The sequence below is a fragment of the Corvus brachyrhynchos genome, unplaced genomic scaffold (assembly GCF_000691975.1).
Source record: "Corvus brachyrhynchos isolate BGI_N302 unplaced genomic scaffold, ASM69197v1 scaffold1, whole genome shotgun sequence".
In the NCBI taxonomy this organism is placed as follows: domain Eukaryota; kingdom Metazoa; phylum Chordata; class Aves; order Passeriformes; family Corvidae; genus Corvus; species Corvus brachyrhynchos.
Window position 1 is genome coordinate 5,922,330 of NW_008237222.1, and position 9,662 is coordinate 5,931,991.

The window sequence follows — 9,662 nt, forward strand, 5'->3', positions numbered from 1 at the left end:
GTGGCATAAAACATGCAAAATGAGGTCTTTAAGAAGTTATACATTTTCTTGGGTAGTTTTTAATTTTAGATCTCTGAGTCTTATTACTGTCCAGTCAGAGCTTGCTAGCACTTCGGGAGTGCCAGCTTCCTCAGTGTTTGAAGTGACAACTACATGAGCTGTGACATTTTAAAAGCATGATGTCTGCTAGGCATGTCTCAAAAGTTGTATGTGTTTTGTTAAGTCCATAAATCTTCAAGCCCACTTGTCGCATTAGAGTTTTAAATTCAAATTTCAACTTTTGCTTCTTTTTGCCAAAAAAAATGTATATGCCAGTGTTTAATATTTCACTGCAAATTTATTAAAACTGGAAGAACTCATGTAGTGTAACACTCCCAGACAGAGGGGGTGTCTATACTGCAGCCTAGAGGTGTGACTGTGATTTGAGCAGACAGCAGAAGTAGCTTTTGTCTGGCTTGCTGGGTACTGATAACAGTCCAGCCATGGCAGCAGAAGGCTGAGTAACCCAGGGAGATCTGTGCACCTTCCCATCATTTCCAAGTGCTCTGAGGCTGCTAGTTTCAGGCTGGGTTGGAGAGTTTTCATGAGCTGCAATCCCCTTTGGGTTTCTACACATGGACAGACAAAAGGAAAAGGAGACTATATTAGAAAAAGATATGTTTCAAAGTACATGAAAAGATAATTTTTATAATAGCCAATAGCTATTATGGCTATCAGATGAACAAGTTTGGAGTTAGGAAAAAAGGTCAAAACCCAAGAATTCTTACCTGCTTTTCCTTACACCAAGGGTATTCGAGGATATGGATGAGTTCCTCTTGCAGATTAAAAAATGGCTGGAATAAAAGGTAAAAAATCCATGTGCATGTGAACAAAGGAAAGGTCTCCTAAGGGCTGTGAGAACAAAAACAAATGCAACCTCCTGGCCAAGAAGTTCCCCAGCCACAGACATGGAAAATATGTACAGAAAATATCACAGTATAACACCTGGTTCTCTCCCTAAGCCCCTGCAAGCCACTATCAGAGAGACAGGGCTGTGGCCAAGATGCATTTCTGGTCTGACTCAAAATGGCCATAGTTTCATTCTTATGAAAAATTTAGAATAACTGCTTTTCCTTTGTGCAGTGGAGAGAAAATACCCACAAGGAGTTGTCTCAAGGAGTTGTTCCTGGAGTTGTGCTCCTTAAGCAGGCTCAAAAACTGCTTAGGAAATAGAACTGGGACTCATTGTGGTTTGTCCTCTGAAAGTATCAGCTCTGGGTTTCACAGTGGTCTAAAGAGCAAACGTGAACTTGGGGTCATGAGAACACAACCACAGTGCTCACTGTCCCACTGTGCAAATGCACAGTGTCCCTATTCACAGTGTTGTGAATCCCTGATGCTGTTTTGGCTACCCAGTCTCTAGGAGGATGCATCAGAATTCAAAAGGGAAAGGCAAAAAAATATTGGAGAAAAGTGCATGGAGGGCAGGGAAAGACAAGGAAATTTGGAACTTTCATACATGGAAGCAGTCAGCGGAAATGGGACTTTGAAAAGAAATTACTTAAGTTTATTGGGGTGGCAAAGATGAGCAGATACAATAGAAGTGTGTAAAGTCACAAATGCTACAGAGAAAGTAGATAGCAAAAACTCAGATTTCTTGCAAAGTCAAGGAGAAAAGGAAGTCAAACCTATTGCCTATTTGCAGGATGCAAAACAACAATTTGCAAGCTTTCCACCTTTACTCAGCCCTGGTGAGGTGCATCTGGAGTGCTGCGTCCAATTCTGGGCTCCTCAGTACAAGAGGGACATGGAGCTCCTGGAACAGGTCCAGCAGAGACCACAAAGATGATGAAGGGACAGGAGCATCTCTCAGAGGAAAGGGCCTTGAGACAGCTGAGAGAGGACCTTATCAGTGTATATAAATATCTGAAGGGGCCCTGTTGAGAGGATGGATCCAGGCTCTGCTCAGTGGTGCTGAGAAATGGGACAAGGGGCAATGGGCAGAAACTGATGCACACGAAAGCTGCAAGGAGGCAGGAAGAAGAAGGTACAAGAGATGGTAACTTGTGGGAATGACTGCTCCCTCTTGCCCATCCTATGGGACTGGGCCAAGCAAGCTCAGAACAACCAAGAGGAGGCACCTTCTCACCCAGAAGGTGAGACAACATGGGATGATACTGCCTACAGCATGTAGTGAAGGCCAAAATATTAAAAAGATTCAAGAAGCAATAAAAATTTAAGTGTCTATTAAGCCCTGTGGTGAAGCTCCACAGGGAATCCACAAGTGAAGCTCCACAAGGAATCCACAAGATATGAAGTGGCACAATTAAATGGTTTACCATGAAGGATGATTCTTCACTTTCTCCATTGATTACATTCTTTCTTCAGACACCTGCAGACCACTGCAAAGGTCCATCCTGGGCAGGTCAGCCTTCCAGTCTGATCTGTTCTGACAGTTCTGTGTAGTTCACAGTAAACAGACTGTCCTCCTCCATATATATGTTTTCATTTTTAATGAACAACTTTCCAGTGAGATGAAGTGACAATGAACCAGTCAAATAATGGCAGTCTACAAGAGTGACAGGTCTGGGATACAATAAGATATGGTTTTTCACGTTGTTTGAACAAGCAGTTATTTTCCAGAGCACAATAAGAACCAGGGTGAGTGCTGCTCTAGTAGCTCTAGAGTACATCTGCAATACTGTATTTTAATAGGAAAGGTGCTTGACAGAGTGGATCAGACCAGTGTTCTACTGTCTTCATCATTAGTTATTCCCAGAGGGTTCACAGGAATGTGAGAGACATCCCACAATAGACCACTAGAAAATAATTTATTCATAAGAAAACCATCTCCTTAACTCACTTTGGTTATTGATGTCCGCCCTACTTTGAAGGCTGAAACCTTTTCCACTTTGGACCTCTTATTATTCATATAAATTCCTAACCCTGCAGAGCGGTTGGCCTCAGTAATACTTCCTGGCAGAAAGTTCCACAGGTTAATTATGTGTTAATTATTTCCCATGTTCCCTTTAAAATACCTGCATCCAAGTCAAAGAAAATGCTCACCTCCCTTTGGTTTCAGTAGACTCAGGGGCTCTCAGGCCTTGGCAGTTGGGGGTGGCACTGACAAGGTGGTAAGGAATCCAGCTATACGTGCAGTTTACATTAAATGGAGCGTACGCCAGCCGCCTTCATTTTTTGATAGAGATCTGAGCGCTGCAGAGATTTAAGCTTCCCCACAGTGATCCATCATGGCTCTAGACGCAAACAGAGCTGCATTCTGGGGTGTGCAGCTCCCCGTGGAGCATTTTTCCACACCAACAAAGAAGTCATTGTGTGTGTGTGTTTGTGTGCGCGTGTGTGCGTAGCGGATGGGGAGCAGGGAGCCAGCCACAGCACACAGATTGATACCTGCAGAAGTATTAAGTAAATTGTTTCTGTCCCATCCTCAAGCTAAATCATTAAATGCTTGCTTGTGTCTGACATGAGGACCTTGAGCTGGTACTTTGATTCATACCTTCGTGCAGGTCCAGTTTCACACCACACCTGTTGTGACCCACTGTCAACCTGAGAGAAATGGCCCAGCTCTCCCTCGCCTGTCCACTGTCAATCATTTCCAATGAGTTGTGCTGGACCACAGGGCTCTGTACAGACACATCAGCTCAGCTGAGTAACCTGAGCACCAGGTCAGCAGCTGGTCCTGGTGACACTACCATGGCTGGTGTGATGGGAGACACAGGCTGGGAGCACATGGACAGAGGTCTCACAGAAGCCCACAACCAAGGACAGGGGAGATTGGTGTCAGCTCATGCTTCCCTCGCCTCCAGCAGCCCTGCCTTCTCCCTCTTGTTGATATTGGTGCTTCTGAAACTATGCAGTAGGTCAGATGAGGAACCTGATCCAGCTTAAAGCTAACATGACCTTAAAACAGAAAAATACCTAAAGACAGGCCATGATGAGAATTGTTCCCTTGCCCAGTGTGCAGGCTGCAGACACTGCTGCTGGGGCAGCAGGGACATGAACACAGTGCTGGGAGGGCATGGAAGTAAGGTTGGATGTCAATCTACACAGTGATTAAATTACAGGGATTGAAAAATGATAATGTTTTTCCCCTTTTAGTCCTTACATTTGGGAAACTCTAAACATGCTACCAACACAGCCAGCAGCCTTGGGTTCGCACAGCATGCTGTGCACAGATGCTGGCCCGTCAGTGAGGCTGAGTGCTCCCAGCACAGACTGCTCTGATCCCATGTGCCCTCCTCAGCACAGGGGCAGGATGTGAGCGGGAACATGAGATCCAGCAGGAGTCCAGATAAGGGCAGCCTTGCAAAGAAAATGAAAACAAGCAGCACAAGAGAGTCCAGGGACATGAAATCAGAAGAGAATGAGGCGAGTGAGAAGCATATTTGCTTTCCAGGGTACTCAAGCTTTATCACAAGAGCTCTGAAACATCATACGTTCACTTGTTCTCTCCCTCTGGGGACAGTAGCTGCTCGGACATGGTGGGAGGTGACATCTGATAGACTGGAACCTCTTACCCAGGTCTGAGAGACCATACCAACACAATGGCCCTGCTAGACAGGATAGGCATTTTTTTGCAGACCACAACACCAAAGCTGTTATAGCTGTGCTTAATGTCACCAGAGTTTCAGTCTTATCTTAATGGATAGGAAGGCCCTATTTTTACAATCAGTCAAGAGTCTAAGATCAGCTCAAATAACATTTTCCTCCAGCACCCAGGTTACATTGCTCTGACTCTGAGGAAAGGGAATAAACACGGAGACCAAAATTTCAAAATAGAAACACATGAACAGGGATATTGTAGGATATAATTTTCACAGGTCATAGAGTGCTTGATGGATGCGCCTGAATGTGCGCTAGCATCAGAACTGCTGGCTCCTGATCCAGTAGCCATTTCCTTCCGTATTTCCAGACGCAGAATATTTTTTCCATAGTCTTAATGATCCATTAACAATGGCAGCAAAGGGACAAGGACCGTTGGCTCTACACCTACTGGAGCTTTCCTAGGGCAAGACACAATGACAAATTTACGCATTCCAGCCTTAAAGACAAAATCTGAAAACCTGGCCTTCCTTCCTTTCCTCTGTAAATGTTGGGCTTTCCCAGCAAGTCAAAAATTACGGCATCTAAATACTTGGGAGAGAACAGTCATCAAAAACAGTATAAGCACTTCTGCTACACCTTGGCATTAGCAGTGACTGCAGTTTTCTTTAGAAGCTTCTGAGTGACGGGAAAGTGGATATAAAAAAGAAGAAATAGTTAGAAATTGTACAATATTCAAGCAGACTGTAATAATGTTAAATACCATTTTAAAGCCCCTAAACTACTTTAAAAACAACAAAAAAGGGACTGATTTACAACCTGCTTCACAGCTGAAGGGTGGAGTCCAGTAGGAATATTTGCCTTTGGATATGCTAGTAAAATAACAAACCTATATTAATCCAGTCTTGAACATAACTGCCAACATTTTGAGTGTATCCATCTGTTAACAGTATAGCAAAACAGTCAAAACAGACTTTATTTTAAAAAGGAATAAAAAGATGAAGGCACCGCTAAGACAGAAGTCAGTTATTCATTATAATACTTTTTGCAGCAGCGCTTCACTTCAGAAGCTGGAGAGCTAGTGGTTTTCTTTGCTTTGTCATGAGATGTTTGACATGCAGGTCACAGATGAATAAGTCACGTACACACCCACTTACGGTGTGTATGTATATGTATGTGTATATACATATACATATATATGTACTCAAGATTGAATTAGTAAACTTTTTTACTTGGGAAAGAAGTATGAGGTATAGACACAAGTTCCAATGCACAGAAAAAAATCATATTTTGATTGTGGTTCATGGGCACCCTGGTAGAATAAGGTCACTAATCATGTACCCTCTTGTTGACCAGCTTATCCCAATATCAACAGCTAATGGGCATGAAGCAAGCGAGCAATTACCTTTGAAGCCATTGAACTGGAGTGTTAGAATTGAAATATTACATGGTGGGGCACAGTCATGACTGGCAAGCAAAAGGGGGAAGAGTTACCTAATACCAGCAGCTCCCCCATTACACTGCCCTGGAGGAAGAGGTGAACTGCCAGAGGAAGGTGACTGTGAGAGACAGAACAGCTCAGTGACGTCTCTGCAAAGCTCAGCTGATCAGCTCATGGTGCTAACAGGCTTGCTCATAATTGCTAACAGATTGATGATTACTCACACCACACAGACTATTACAGGGAATGAGCTGAGATGTCTCTTATGGAAACCATTACAGAGAAAACCATTGGGCCCTATCTTCTCTGCATAAATGAACAGAGCTTGACTGAGTCAGCAGAGGTTCCCCTTTTAACATGAACAAAGAATGTGGCCCCCCTGCTTCAAGCCCTCAAACCATGCCAAAACTGTCACCTTTAAGGTCTGAGTGATCAAGGTTTGCTCTTTGTCTCCCAAACAATTCTTTGACCAAGTCCCTCAACATAGGTAAAGCAAAGTAAATTGAAATATTCCAACCCATACTTGAACAGAAATTAAATAACAAAAGAGACAGACTTACAGCACGAGAACAGGTTGTGCTTGACTCTTGGTACCAAACTCTTCCTCAGTGAGAAGTTTGACTTTTGTATATTTGGCAGGTAGTTGCAGACAACATGGTGGAGACACAGGCCTGCCCCAGCACCAGTACCTGGCAAGTGACACAAGACACGTGACAGGAGGGAAACACCTTTCTGTGGGATCTTGAAGAACCACACCGCTTATTGCCCTCACCACTGCCAGTAGTTTGTGACTAAATAATAGCACCCAAAGATGTCAATAATAGCTTTTCACTGTGGAGGTTACTCCAAACATGAGTGAAGAAACCCTGCCTTCACCACGTAACTTCAAACATAAAAAGCAGAAGTCTAAGAGCAAAAGCACAGGGAGCTCTAAAATAAAACAATTGTTTATAACAAACAGCTGACCTATACACCTGTCCCAAAAAGTACTTGTTGGGCATCCCTCATTGTCCATGGCAGAATAGGACCATTTCGGGTTGAAGACAAGTGCTACCACCATGTTTTTTTTTTGCTTCATTGTTCAGAAAAGCAGACCTCCACCTCAGCACCATTCTCCAGCTAGTTTTCTTCTGGTAGGTACACGTTAAATTCAGGATGACACTGACACCCCAGCCATCTTGGTCAGTCAGCTCCAAAATGACAGCTCTCATTTTAATGACGAAAGTTTATAATTATGTGATAATTAACTGTGCCTTGGGCTTCTGGGTACTATCCTCATGGAAAGCAAAAGAAAATGCTGGTGAGCTCCTGAGTACACTGAAGCCAATGGGTCTGATGGATCAGTGGACTGAAGCTAACAGTATGAAGTTCAAGGCCAATTGCTGCATTTGGTCACAACAACCCCAAATAACACTACAGGCTGGGGGCAGAGTGGCTGGAAAGGTGCCCAGCAAAAAGGACCTGGGGCTGCTGGCCAAAAGTGGTTGAACATGAGCCAGTGTGTGCCCAGGTGGCCAGAAAGGCCAAGGGCATCCTGGCCTAGATCAGGAATAGTGTGGCCAGCAGGACCAGGGCAGGGATTGTACTCCTGTACTCAGCACTGGTGAGGCCACACCTTGAGCTCTGTGTTCAGTTCTGGGGCTGATGCCTGAAGAGGCCACCTAAAAACAGAGACTAGACAGGAGTAAGGGAGTAAGGTAGGTATTTATTTGAAGGGCCTTCAAAGGTACCCCCTGGGGAGCCAGAGGCTACTGCCAAGATAGACCCCAAGATGGACGACAGGTCACGAGTTCTTCACGCTTTTATAGGTTTGATTCGTTTGCATATCAGAGTTAATTCTCCAATTAAAGCTTCAGTTTAATGATGTAATTCCCCTCAGCTTGCCCCCCTCTCAAAGGCTTTTGGTTTATACTTTTTGGGCCTAGGACAGTCTGGGTGTCCCTGAAGAGCAGGCCCGGAGAGACTTTGTTATGTCTACCTAGTGCGAGAGAGCAGAAATTAACAGGCTACAAGAAGCTTCAGAGTTACACACTAGGCAGTACAGAATTTGAAAAAATATAGAAGTTAAAACCTAAGGCATCAGGGCCTTCATGACAAGAAAGACATTGAGGGGCTGGAGGGTGTCCAGAGAAGGGCAATGGAGCTGGGGAAGGCTCTGGAGCACAAGTCCTGTGAGGAGCAGCTGAGGGAGCTGGGGGTGTTTAGTCTGAAGAAAAGGATCTTATCACTTCCTACTACATGAAAAGAGCTTCTCGCCAGGTGGGGATTGGTGTCTTCTGCCAGGCAATAAGTGATAGGACAAGAGTACATGGTCTCAAGCTGTGCCATGGGAGGTTTAGATATCAGGAAGAACTTGTTCTCTGAAGGAGTTGTTTATTAGGCTGCCCAGGGAAGTGGTGGAATCACCATCCCTGGAGGTGTTCAAGAAATGACTGGACATGGCACTTAGTGCTGTGGTCTAGTTGACAAGGAAGTGATCAGTCCAAGATTGAACTTGATGATCTTGGAGGTCTTTTCCAACCTAAATCATTTTGAGATTCTGCGATTCTACAACTTTCACCACCAGTATCAAAGGATGAGGATATCAACCCATACTCTATATCAGTCTATAAACTGAGTTTGAGTCTTGGCTGGGCAAATTACTTAACAAACCATTTAACAATTTATTGCTTTTGGGAGACTTGCTTATTTTCCTATGCCTTTGTTTTCTCCTCTGACAGAACATTAAGAGCTTTATAAACCATAATTAGCAGATTTGGAAAGCACTTAGAGGTCTTGAGATAACAGCATGCTACAGGTGCACAGTGTATTTATTCTTAAATAAGGACACTTCAGGCCAGTGGTCCTCAACCTAGAAGCTGCAAAGCCATAACTTACAGAGTTGGGTTGCAAGTTCATTGGAAGTAAAACCAGCTCACAAGTAGAAACTGTGACATGAACCTAGAAGTGGTACTGGGAGTGAGGTCATGAACCTGGTGGTGAAACCAGAAGAAATGTCTGTCAGTTTTGCTAGCTCCAGAAGAGCTTAAAATAGCAGGCTTTGTGCTGATAAATATGTTTCCACTCAAGGCTACAATGCAAAGTCCCACAGACGTGCTTTTCTGTTGAGCTCTCCCTCAAGAACAACAACAGAAAGTTCTGCCTATGCCAGTGATCTACTCAATTAGATTTTACTTCAATACGTGTTAAGAGATTGGAACAAGATTTTAAACAAACTTTTACCCCCAAAAAGAGCCTTAACAGACTCAAACCTATATTTCCCATGTGTATACATCATCTGAATAATAATAATAAAAAGTCTCTGGGACATACTGTGAATATCAGTTTGGCTACCAGCTTTACTGCATGGAAAACTTCCCAGCAGGTGGTTGTAATCCTTCTAGAAAGGAACAGGGCTGGATCAGCAGTGCCTTGGGGTGTTAGGTGCCCGTCTCTTATTGGATTTACACTGTGATAATCTAAGCACAAACCATTGCTTCTTGGGTTACTTCATTAAAAAGCTGACATTTTGGTTCATGAAGCCATGTCTAATCTAAGCACTTGGCTTGCATTTGGTTTATCAAAGGTAAACAACTGTTGTCTTCAGCTTTTACAAAGCTTACTGGTTTTTCCTGGACATTGGACTCTCTCTTTGTCCTAAAAGTATATTTCATTTCTCAGGAACATTATGTCCTGGAAA

The 9,662-nt window shown here is 43.7% G+C and overlaps 1 long non-coding RNA gene across 2 annotated transcripts; it reads right to left on the minus strand.

Annotated features, from left to right (window-relative positions):
- Positions 1 to 317: 317 nt before the first annotated feature.
- On the minus strand, positions 318 to 7,515 carry LOC108445398. 2 transcript variants are annotated; one of them, XR_001860227.1, is made up of 3 exons: positions 6,544 to 7,515; positions 768 to 833; positions 318 to 608 (listed from the first exon to the last, which is right to left on the minus strand). It is a non-coding gene; the product is annotated as an uncharacterized LOC108445398 (long non-coding RNA). The 2 variants fall into 2 exon arrangements; XR_001860226.1 differs by lacking the exon at positions 6,544 to 7,515 and having other exon boundaries at positions 768 to 6,529.
- Positions 7,516 to 9,662: the final 2,147 nt, after the last annotated feature.